At 41.5% G+C, this 12,176-nt stretch overlaps 1 long non-coding RNA gene across 2 annotated transcripts in view; it reads left to right on the forward strand.

Moving 5' to 3' along the window:
* Positions 1–6,317: 6,317 nt before the first annotated feature.
* Positions 6,318–12,176, forward strand: part of LOC138149619 (uncharacterized) — a 69,801-nt gene continuing 63,942 nt past the window's right edge. For both annotated transcript variants that reach the window (XR_011165370.1, XR_011165369.1), the window contains exon 1: positions 6,318–6,537. This is a non-coding gene — a long non-coding RNA (uncharacterized lncRNA). The remainder of the gene's footprint in view (positions 6,538–12,176) is intronic.

Raw genomic sequence — 12,176 nt, forward strand, 5'->3', positions numbered from 1 at the left:
CCTATGGAGATTACAGATATGCTGATATAATTATCCATCACAAAATACATCATGCTTGCCATATGGGGGAATAAGCTAGAAAATTTATTAAGATACCAAAAGACTGAGTCCCAAAACCAGAAAGTGAAAGCCATCAGAGTAGTTATGACATTGGCACAGGTAGATAAAGTAGAAAGCACCCACATTCTCAAGCCTTTAAAACAGAACAGGCTACCTCAGGCAAAGGTCCTCCTCTCCCCACTCACAGCAACCACCCAGCGTCCCGGAAGCGCGCTCCCAGCAGCTCCGGCCCCTGGCAGTCCTCAGCAGGAGTCCTTAGCAGAAATTCTGGCTGACTCAAAAAGGGCTTCGCTCTGCTGCTGCCGCCGCTGCCTCTGCTGCTGCTGCTGCTGTCGCCGCCACTGCTAGCCACCGCAGGAACTCTAGCTTGGCTTCCGCTTCCTCTTGCTCCGCCCCTTCTGGCTATGTCAGCAAGTCCAATGGGGCATGGAAGATCTTTAAATCCCATAACCCTTACATTCGGCCCCAAGATCTTTCATGTCCCTTACTTGGCAAAAATACAGTAGGAATAACTGGTGTCAACAAAATTTCACAACAATATAACAAGAATAGCACACAATAAACACAAAAAACCATATTTTAGGGTGGGGCTTGAGCACAAGCTCCCCATCATTCCCCCCACCCCGAACAAATGGGGTCCCAAAATCTTGTGGTAAGGGGTGAAGATCTCTTCTTCCATGGCTACTTGCTGCTGAAATCGGATGTAGAGCTGTCCCTGTCCTAAGGGGTCCCATTTGAGAGGTCAGTTCTTAATATGCTTGATGCCAGGTCCAAGGGTGACACATCACAGTTGCAGACAGGGGGTGACATCCAGCTTAAGCTATCAGGGATCTACAGGTGGAGGGTACCAAGCCTATGGAAACAAATCTAGCAAACAAGATGAACAGACAAAAAAATCAAGAAGAAGCAAAGAGACAATAACCAGACTATTGTAGCCTCACTCACGGTAGAATAAATGAGTTAAGGGTACAATTTTGTAATCATCTTCTCCAGAATAAACAATAGTTACAGTGTTATCCTTCCCATGTGCTATAATCTCTGCAGCCTTTGGAACATCATCTGGCTTCCGTTTTACCCATACTTTAGCTCCTGATTTTATTCTATCAGTAGAACCAAATCCTTCAGTTCCTGTGAGTTATTTTGGAAGAAGGGTCAGTTTTTACAAGTGGTATGGGGCCTAATGTAAGGGTTATGGGATTTAAAGATCTTCCATGCCCCATTGTACTTGCTGACGTAGCAGGAAGGGGTGGAGCAAGAGGAAGCAGAAACCAAAACTAGAGTTCCTGCGGTGGCTGGCGGTGGTGGTGACGGCGGCAGCAGCAGCAGAGGCAGCGGCAGCGCGAAGCCCTTTTTGAGTTAGCCAGAATTTCTGCTAAGGACTCCTGCTGAGGACTGCCAGGGGCCGGAGCTGCTGGGAGGGAGCTTCCCGGACGCTGGGTGGTTGCTGTGAGTGGGGAGGGGAGGACCTTTGCCTGAGGTAGCCTGTTCTGTTTTAAAGGCTTGAAAATGTGGGTACTTTCTACTTTATCTACCTGTGCCAATGTCATAACTACTCTGATGGCTTTCACTTTCTGGTTTTGGGACTCAGTCTTTTGGTATCTTAATAAATTTTCTAGCTTATTCCCCCATATGGCAAGCATGATGTATTTTGTGATGGATAATTATGTCAGCATATCTGTAATCTCCATAGGCATTGTGAATATGGCATTGCTGATACAAGGTCACAGGTAGAAAGGAATAGACAAGTTTAAAGGGAAGAACTCTGATTTAAAATCCTCCACTTTGTACTGTGTGCCTCTCCATGGAAGAGACATGGGTTTTCAATAACCCATATAGCAGCTCCTGCCAGCTGAGTGGTCCCTCCAATCCTGCCATCTCTCTGAGAGCTACAAAGCACACTGAAGGCTCTTTGCTCCCTCCCTGGTGCTTTGTTATCCTGGGTGAAACAATTGCAATATGGAAGCTGGAAGGCAGCTCTTCAGCATCCTGGGTCTGCTTCACAGCCTCCTCTGGCTTATTAGCCCCTTCCCTCCTTCAGCTCCCTCCTTGTTTGTTCTGCACTCACTGATGCTCCTGGCTCCATGACACAGAGCCTTATTCAAAAGCAGAATCAAATGCTAAAAACACTGCCCAGTAATTAACTGGCAATTTGCAGAGAAGCTTTATTTGAAGGGTCTGATGGGATTACCATTGAAAGCTGGCTGAGAGTAGTGAGCACATGGGGATACAGTGAAAGACGTTTGACCTCCACTACACCAATTTCAGAAATAAAGCCTTAATAATAGTCTACGATCACACTTGGCTGGCCCATTATTTCTCAGGCATGAATGGTCTAGATTATAGGGCCAGCGGCGGGTGACTCATGCTGCCAGCTCTTTTGATGGCACCGGGCAGTTTGGGCGTCTGGAGCACTGAGTACAGACTCATTGTCCCAAAAACCTCCCTTGTACCCGACACCCCCAGAAATCTATGCCATCCAGAAATGAGAAGGGAGACAGACTCAGCTGACTTTGTTTAGAATACATGCTTTGTTTAAATACCCTCTCCTGCACCACCCTACCCCCATTCCATTCCCCCCCCTCCAACTCCCACTGAGATTAAGTTTAATGGAATACAGGTCTAAGTAAATAGATTCATCTGTGACTGGAGAAGAGGAAGTAAGGCCTAGTCAGCAAGTGAAGCAGGATGTTTCCATTTACAATTCAGAGAGCTATATTACAGGGAACCCAGGACTTGGGTTTCAACATGCAGAGGAAACCCTTTCTTGGGTTCTCCTTACATTTGCCTAATAGGAGCCTCAAAACCTAATAGCCAACAAAGCATTGCTCTGGGAGGTGATTCTATTTTAAAGGGTGATTTCAACCATGGTGCAACCAAATCTATTCACTAACTAGCCAACATAACACTTAGGGGAGGGGGAGGGAACCTGTGGCCTTGAGGCCACATGTGGCCCTCCAGGTCCTCAAGTGCAGCCCTTTGACTGAATCCAAACTTCAGAGAACAAATCCTCTTAATAAAATGATTTGTTCTGTAAAACTTGGACTTTGGTCAAAAGGTCCCACCCAAAGACCTAGAAGGCCACATTTAGCCCCCAAGGTCACAGATTCCCCACCCCTGACTTAGGGGCACCTCTATCCAATTAGCATAGGGAGGGTTCCTCTGCTGGTGGAAGGTTTGAGATATTCTGGGTTTAAATGAATTACAGTTACATCTCACAAATCCCCATTGATGTGTTTACCACATTTATCATTAACAGCGGACCAATAATAATAATAATAAATTCAAAGCAAAGGCATTTACTGAAGTGACTCAGTAAAAAAACTAGCCTTAATCCATTTCCCCATAAAGCTGGAGGTACACTCAGGATCCCTTATACACCATCAACGGGAAGAGTCGGCACAAGGAGGAAACATAATGACTAGGGTACGCAGGTGAAAGGGCACACACCTAGAGATGACGTGTGGTGGGAGGAGCAATTCACACAGGAGTGTGCCAGAGCCAGCTCCAACCATCTTTTCAATGTGAGCACTTACACCTCAGAAATCTATAAATGCTACAGATTAGGGCACTTTGTACTTTGGCAGCTCTGTGGAAAACTGATTGAAGAAAAGAGAAACCAGAGCTCATGAGCCTCCGCTGACATGTTCACCTTTAATAGTCAGCCTTTCTAGGGTTTTTAATATTAACTTTTCTATCCTCCAAAGGCAATGATTTGTCCCAGGCAACTTAAGACACAGCACAGAGTAACCCTAGCTAGTTCTGCCTTCAGACTTAATCTTTTCTTTGGAACTCAACTTGCTGGTCACCAGGATTGGCTTTTCATAAATGACATCATTCTGTCATGATGAGGATTCCTTTATACTTCCCATTTTTAATCCCTGAAGACTAGACTACACTTAGTTAACAAACTTGTAGTAGCTCACAATTTGAAAGTATTGGAATCTCTCAATTTCTCAATTCCAAAAAATCCTTCCACTCTCCCTCTAGGGCCCCCCCCTGCCCCCAGCCATTCTGTCATTACAGAGATCTCCTCCCATATCCTCTGTTTTAAGGAGGGAGCCCAGGGCAGACACTTATCATTTCCCACATGACTGGAAGGCAAAGCATGCCCCCTCTCCTTTCAGGCTTCTTCTTAGGTGTTGCCTTCCTTCATTAGACTTAGAGCTAGTCGAGGGCAGGGACTGTCTTTTGTCTTTCTCTGTATCTCCAGTACCTACCACAGTGCCTGACATATAGCAGGAACTCAATAAACTTTTATTGACTGACTGACTGACCTCCTGCAAGAAGTATTTCCTGATTTCCTCAGTTGTCAGCTCACTCTCTCCCTAATAACTATTTATTTATTGTGTGTATGTATACATATATATCTGAGAACATGACATACCCAACAATAATATGGAGCAGGAATTGTCTCACATCTATACTTAAAGACTCAGAACCTAGCGCAGTGACTGGCACTTTGTAGAGGTTTATAGTAGGTACTGATTTGAGTGAATAATTGATAGGACTTCAGGATTCTTTGCCTTCAGACTTTGTATTTATGTAGTAACTGACTTGCTAAGGCAATGAACACACTTTTTTCCCTGTAGCTGCTGCTTGCTCATGCTGTGAGAACTTCATTGTTTAGGCTATCCAAATTTCAAGTGTTTCTTCACTAGAGATATAGGTCCTACCTTCAGAATTTTCGTAGCTTGAAGTAATGAAGTCTATGCCCTGGGAAGTTCAGAGGCCTATTAGCATCTTTAGCTATTCCTGGGCCCAAAGATATCTTTTCCTCCTTGGACATAGCTAGGTGACACAGTAGATAGAGTCTTGACCTGGAATTCAGAAGACCTTAATTAAAATCAAGTCTCAGATAGTTACTAACTGTGTAACCCTGGGCAAGTCAGTTTACCTCTATTTACCTCAGTTTCCTCATAGGGATAATAATAGCACTTACCTACAAGGGTTGTTATGAAGATCATATGAGGTAATATTTGTAAAGTACTTAAAACAGTACCTGGTAAATAGTAGGCTCTTAATTACTGCTTGTTTCCTTCCTTTCTCCAGGATCAACTCTGGCAATGTCTTTGGGGATTAACCAACTAAGAGACCTTTAACTATGCAATATTCTTTAATCTTCAGTAAAAAGTCTAATGATCAATTTCTAATTTGTCTTTGAAACTCCTATCCTATCAAAGATTTTAGAATAGGTTCTATGTTCCAGCAAATTCCAGAAAACAGATATGGTTTCATTTGTCTCATCTTATCTAATGAGTACTTTGCATCTTCCTGTAGTATCTATGGTATCTTGGACAATGATCAGTCTTCTGTGAGACTCTAGGTGTAGTGCTGCATTTCAGTGTTCTGAGGCATCAGGATCTATAATGCTTATGTCAGCTTTCATATTCGTAATGGACCAAGTATAACATAGTGGCACCAAACTCAAATAGAAATGGGGGCCGCTAATCCATACATAAAGATCTATGCAGGCCTCATGCTAATTTAGCTTTCATATGTGATATTATCTGTGTTTTGTTGATATTTTTATTTCTTTTATTGAATATTTCCTAATTACATTTTAATCTGGTGCAGGCTGTCATTGTTTGGGGCCACATGTGTTCTGTGGCCACATGTAGGACACCTCTTATGTAATAGAATATTAATAGAATAGAATAGAATATTTAAACAATGGCTTTTCTATTCCTTACTCTGTACCTTGTGGTTTTATTCTTTCAAAAATAATAGCTAGCATTTATGTAGCATGGTAAGGTATAGTTAAGCATACAATCATGCAAAAGTTACCTTAAAGCAAGTTGTCTGACTTATAAAGAAACACATAAGAGAACCGACAATCTAATTACAATATAAAAACAAAAGAAAAAATGAATTTATCTTCAGTAAATCTTTGACATACTAAGGCATCTAAGTTATAGATCCTAGTTGAGCCCATACAGTATAACACCTGGACGTACCTCTAGATTTATAACCTCCAGAGAAGGAAACCCTGGGTTCAAAATATATTACGTGCTTTTATCCACTAAAACCATAACTCACAAGCCCCCACTGATGTGTTCTTTAATAGTCAAGAAGAGGACACAATTAGGTCAAAGCAAAGGCATTTGATGAAATGAATGGTAAGAAAAATAGCAACAAAACATTTCCTCTAAACCTGGGACACATTGTTCCACAATACACAGCATCAGTGGGAAGAATGAAGACTCATGGAATATGGAATGTGAATGCAGAGAGGAATATGTGAGGAACACATATGTGAACAAGATGTATTCATGCAGGGGCAACATACTATAGGGACCCTGCTATCTTTCAGTGATTTCATCATGCTACTTCTGCCAGGCATGTCCCCATCTTTTTTCCTGGGTAGACAAGTAATCTATTCTAGATATTGATCTCCAAATATATACTATGGTTTCTACCAGATATGACTCCACTGGATGCCATTGTGTTAGACTTGTAGTCTCTGCTGGCTGTTGTCAGGTATGTACCCCTGAGCACCTGGCTGCAGAGCTTCTCTTGGCTTTCATCTTCTAGCTTTGCTGAAATGCTTGGCTTTAATGCTAATGTTTCCCTTTGGGAAGAGCGGGCTCTCCAATGCTCTTTTAATTCAAAGCCATAGAATTTTTAGTAGCTCATTTAGGAAGCTAGACACCTTTGCTTTAGCCATATGGATGACCAGGCACATAGTAGGTGCTTTATAAATGTTTAATTACTGATCAATCATTATAACCAGTAATAGTCATTTCTAGGGGGGAAAAAGCCAACCTTTACTTTTTTTCATTTACGCAATGACCTTTCTTTTCTTTTCCCTTACCTTGTGATTTTATTCTCTGAAGAATAATAGCTAGCATTTATGTAGCTTGGTAAACTGTACACAAGCACGTTATTTATGCTCTCTCATTTTATCCTCATAACAATTGTGGGAGGTGAATGTTAATAATCTCTATTTTGCTGATAAGGAAACTGAAGCTGAAAAAGGTCAAATGATTTGTCTAGGGTCACAGAGCTAGTTAGTGTCTGCGTCAGAATTTGAACTCAAATTTACCTGAATCCAAGTCCATTACTTTATCCCCTATACCATATAGATGTCTCTGAAAGCTAGACTATTGTCTGGTTATCATCCATGTAAGAGACACTCACCCAACAACTTTGGGGTTGTAGAGTCCCCCAGTTTATTCCAAAAATTCCTTCCTCTCTCCCATGTGGTTGGGGAGAAGGGAGGCACAGAGAGAAAGTTTAACCCAGGGGGCAAAGCCATTGTCTTCCCTACCTGGCCTGCCTGGCTACAGCAGCCTTTTATCTAAAGAGATAGCCAGTCAAAATCTAAACAACCTTTGAGCTCACCCTTATGCCACATTAAAATAGGATCCTGAGGTATTCTCAGAGAGGCCACTAAGATAATTTATGTTTCTGTTTGAGAGGAAATGCAATGCTTTACATAGAACCCTCAAGCAGAGTCATGAGACCTGCGTCTAGTACTACTTTCACCCATAACCTGCTGGGTATATTAGATAAACCATATCACCTCTCTGGGTTTGAGTCTTCCCTTCCGCAAAATGAATGATTTGGAACTAGAAAATACTTTTGAAATAATATAATTCTTAATTTGGAAGAGATCTCAGAGGCCATCTAATCTAAATTACTTCTAAACAAGAATTCCCCATGCAAAGTGGCCTATTGGATAGAACACTGGATCCTAGAGGCAGGAAACCAAGTACAAATTCTGCCTCCAACTCTAGCTATTTGATTGTGGGAAAAGCACTTAATGGCACTCTGCCTCAGTTTCCTCATCTGCAATATGAGGTTGATAATAGCACCTATCTTGAACAGTTGATGTGAGAATAAAATGAGATATTTGTAAAGTGCTTTGCAAACCTAAAGCACTAATAAATGCTTAATAGCTATTTGCTTGAACAATACTAAAAAGGGGGGAAATTACTACCTCCTGAGGCATCTCATTCCACTTTGGATACCTCCAGTTTTTAATTATTTTTCCTCCTATATCAAACTTCCATTTACCTCTTTACAAGTTACACCCATTATTCTCAGTTCTGCCCTCTGGGACCAAGCACAATAGATCTAATCTCCTTTCCACAGAGCAGCTGCTCAAATACTTGAGGTCAGTTTTCATATTCCCTTTACCCCTGGGTCTTTCCTTCACCAGGCTAAATAACCACAGCTTCTTTAACTCATCTTTATGTGGCATGATCTCAAATACCTTCACCATCTTGGTCACCTTTCTAGATGTTGGGATTATTCCAAATGTGGTACCTAGAACCAAACAAAATATTCAAGATATAGAATTGGTCACTATAATCATTTTGTCCAACCTTCTAGGACCTATGGATTTGAATCCTTAAATCTGAGTGTTGTTTTTACTTTTATTCAGACCCAGAAGCAAGTACTTTGGACCTCTTCCTCACCTTAATTCAAAGTCCAACTGTTCTATTTGTTTTCAACTCTGTGAACATCACGTCTCCCCCAGGATCAGTTTATCACCTGAAATCTCATGATAAAAGGGCTTGATTCAGCTTTGATCCTCAACACCTCCTCTGAATCCTCAATTCTCTCTCCCCTCTTATTGGATGGCTGAAGGGTAAAGCAATAAACTCCTCACAAAGTTTCCCTTTATACAGGGATCAGACTGCTCCAACTAACCTCATTTCCCATTGGCTGCTTTGCTTGGGCTCAACTTCATGAACATCATACCCCTGAACTGGTCACATTCTCCACCCTCCCCACCCCCACTACCATTTCAGCTTCCTTTTGTGAATTACCTTCTACAGTTTGATTGTAAGCTCCCTGAGGGTAAGAACAATCTTTCTTTTTCTTATTTGTACCCCCAATGCTTAGCACAGTGCCTGGCACATGATAAGCACTTAATTTTCATTGACTATTGACCAAATGAACATGAATGTTTCTCTTTAGTTGATTAAGCCAATACCTGTCTAATTCTTCTAGCTGCGTTTCTTTCAAAAAAATATGAGCACCACATTTTAGGGAAGATGCTAACAAGCACAGAGATGGACAATTGAGACAGGAAATAGTCAGGAAATAGTAAACTATACTACATAAGAGAAAAGCAATTGAAAGAACTGGGGAGATGTATAGGAAAACCAGACTCAGTTACAGAAGGTCAGTGAATCCAGATTCAAATCCAAGCTCTGCCACTTGTGAGCTTTATGGCCTTAAACAAGTCAACTTTCCTCTCTCAGTCTGTTTCCTCATTTATAAAATTATAGTATTAGATTTGATGGCCTTCTAGCTCCAATCTATGATTCAAAAGCTTAGTGGGAACATGGTAACTGTCTTCAAATATTTGAAAGATTTTCATAGGGAAGATAGATTAGACTTTTTTCCTTTTGTGTGGTCCCAGAATCAGAACTAGGAGTCATGGGTAGAAGATGAATGGAGGCAAGTTTTTGTCCAATTAAAAGAAAAACTCTATAATAATTAAAACTATTCAAATGTGGAAAGGGCTGTCTCAAGAGACTATGTATTCATAGTCAATAGAGGCCTTCTAGCAGAGGTTGGAGGGCCACTTGTCAGGGATATTGTAGTTAGATTAGACAAAGTGACCTCTGCGTTCCTTTCTAGCAGTTTCTGAGCTTCTGTGATTAGAGAGCTGTGTGTGAAAACACAATGTGATGTGGGTTCAGGGACCTAATAATGACCCTATTAGCCATACTATACATATAGCCCAAACTCATACAAGTTGATGTGTTAGAGGGACTAACAGCTTACCATACTTTAACTTAACGTCTTTGCATTTTACCAAGGATTTTCTTGAGATAAAATTCTTTAAATAAAAATAAGTACAATAACCAGTGTTTCAGAAGCAATGTCAACACAAGAAGCAGGTATTTCAATATCCTTACCTTCCCCCACCCCACTCACACTGTATGTGCCACATTTGGTGAATTTGGGATTTGGGTATCAGTATTAGATTTCCTTTATGTGGAATTCTACCTCTTGCCTCCATTTCATGGCACAGGTTGTTCTCTATATCTGGAATACGTGCCTTCCTCATTTCTATTCCTTAGAATCCCTAGCTTTCTTCAAAGCACAGCACAGGTCTTATTTCCTGTATGAGATCTCTCTTGATCCTCCCCAAGCTGTTAGGGTACCATCCCTCTTGTATTGTTTTCTGTATATTTTATATTTATTTATATCTGTACATGTTGTAGCTTCCAAATAGAATGTAAGCTACTTGAGGGTAAGAACGGGTTCGTTTTTGGCTTTGAATCCCCAATGTCTAGTATGGCATCTTACATATAGTAGATATCTAATAAATGTTTGCTGAACTGTACTAAATTGAATAAAGATGAATTGAATTGGACAGGACTGGAATGAATTGGTTGGGATGGGATTAGATGGAATAGAATAAGATGGGATGGGACTGGATGGAATGGAATGGGATGAGATGAGATGGGATGGGATAGGATGGAATGGGATGGGAAGGGGAATGGGAGTGGGAATAGGATGGGATGGGATGGAGATATAAAAAATCTGGAGGGCACAGGGCACTGTGACAAAAAAGGAGATAGGGAGTTTAGGTCTGCCTGGATCCCTGCCGATATCTCAGACTCTCCAGGGGATGCATGGACAATTATGTACACCTTGTCACTAGCATGAGAATAAGAGTAGACTAGTAGAAGAAAGTAGATTTAGAGCCAGAAGTTCTGGGTCAGAATCCTGTTCCCTAGCCAGCTATGTGACCATAGGCAAGTCACTGGAGTTCTCTTGAGTTTCTGCTACCTCAGTAATCAGATGGGATTAATAACGCTTGGTCTACCTACTTCATGGAGTTTTCTAAAGAAAATGTTTTGTAAACCTTAAAGTATGATGTGAGTCACTAGCTCAAGTCCCTGACCCAGCTCCCACTCAGTATTCTCCGTACTTTCTGATCTCTAGCCTTGTTCCACAATTTTCATTGCTACCCTACAAGGATTATTAGCTGCAAACATCTTTCTTTCTCTTGCCGGCTCCACATGCCAAAGCATTTGGAAGTGCATTTATTTACAAAGGAAAAAATACATTCAGAAATAATCCACAGGAGGAAAAGGCCCAGAGACTGGCTGGTTCACAAATTTATTGAACCTTCCCAAGGTCTAAGCTACAGAAAGGCCCTATGGCAGAGTCAAAGAAGCCCTGGATATGGCATCAGATGTGGCTTTGAATCTGCCTGCCTGATGTTTACTAGCTCTATGACCTTGGGCAAGTCACATAGTCTCTCTGAGACTCAGTTTGTTATCTATCCCAGTGGAGATAATAGTTGTCTCATCATCAGAAGGTGGATCACTGTGAGAGGTATTTCTTTTGACCACAGCAACTCATGAAGGCCAGGGAGTAAGCCATGGGGGAGCAGTGATACATAGATTCCAATAGAGGGAATACCTACATCAATAAAGTCAGAGACATTTGGTATCTAGAGCCTAGTTTTCTAACTATTCTTGCTAATATTATCATTATTAATTTCTACCTCATTACTTTCTAACTATTTGGAACTGGGGATGGAGGAGGGAATCATTCACCCATTCCTTACTCTGCTCCATCTAAAACACTATGTCTTGAGAAAGTGGGCCCCAGTGAGTTATATGATTGGATTGAAGAAATGTCGTTCTTTTGTTAACAGAGCAAGACCTCCGTGATTTAAAATTGACTAGTCCCTTAAAAAAGAAGAGCTTTTTATTGGCCCTGAGGTCTGGCACAGAGCTAAGGGTGCAGAATGTAAGATACCGTCCGCAGAGCTCCAAAGGTGATGAAGGGCACGCTCTGGCAAGAAAGAAGATAATTACATTGGACCTGACTAGCCTGGAAGGCATAGGCAGGACTTCAGCACACACAGGTCTTCTGTGACTTCACTACCGTCATTCTTCTTCTTGTCCCTTTTCCCAGACAGCAAAATAACAGGGAGTAGCACTGCTCTTTCTCTTCGCTTGGGGGATGGGCGGGAGGGGGAGGGTGAGCTCCTATAGTTAGTAGATGCCATCTTGTTCACTTCCTCTTCAAATTCTTCCTAGTAAACAAAGGAATGAGTATGTCTCTCTTTACCTCCCCATCTCTTTCTCTCTCTGTCTTTCCCTGTTTCTCTCTATCTCTATCCCATCTCTCTGTTT

Source organism: Petaurus breviceps, unplaced genomic scaffold (genome assembly GCF_028583685.1).
Source record: "Petaurus breviceps papuanus isolate PSGF00001 unplaced genomic scaffold, PetGlider_PUasm1.0 90847, whole genome shotgun sequence".
In the NCBI taxonomy this organism is placed as follows: domain Eukaryota; kingdom Metazoa; phylum Chordata; class Mammalia; order Diprotodontia; family Petauridae; genus Petaurus; species Petaurus breviceps.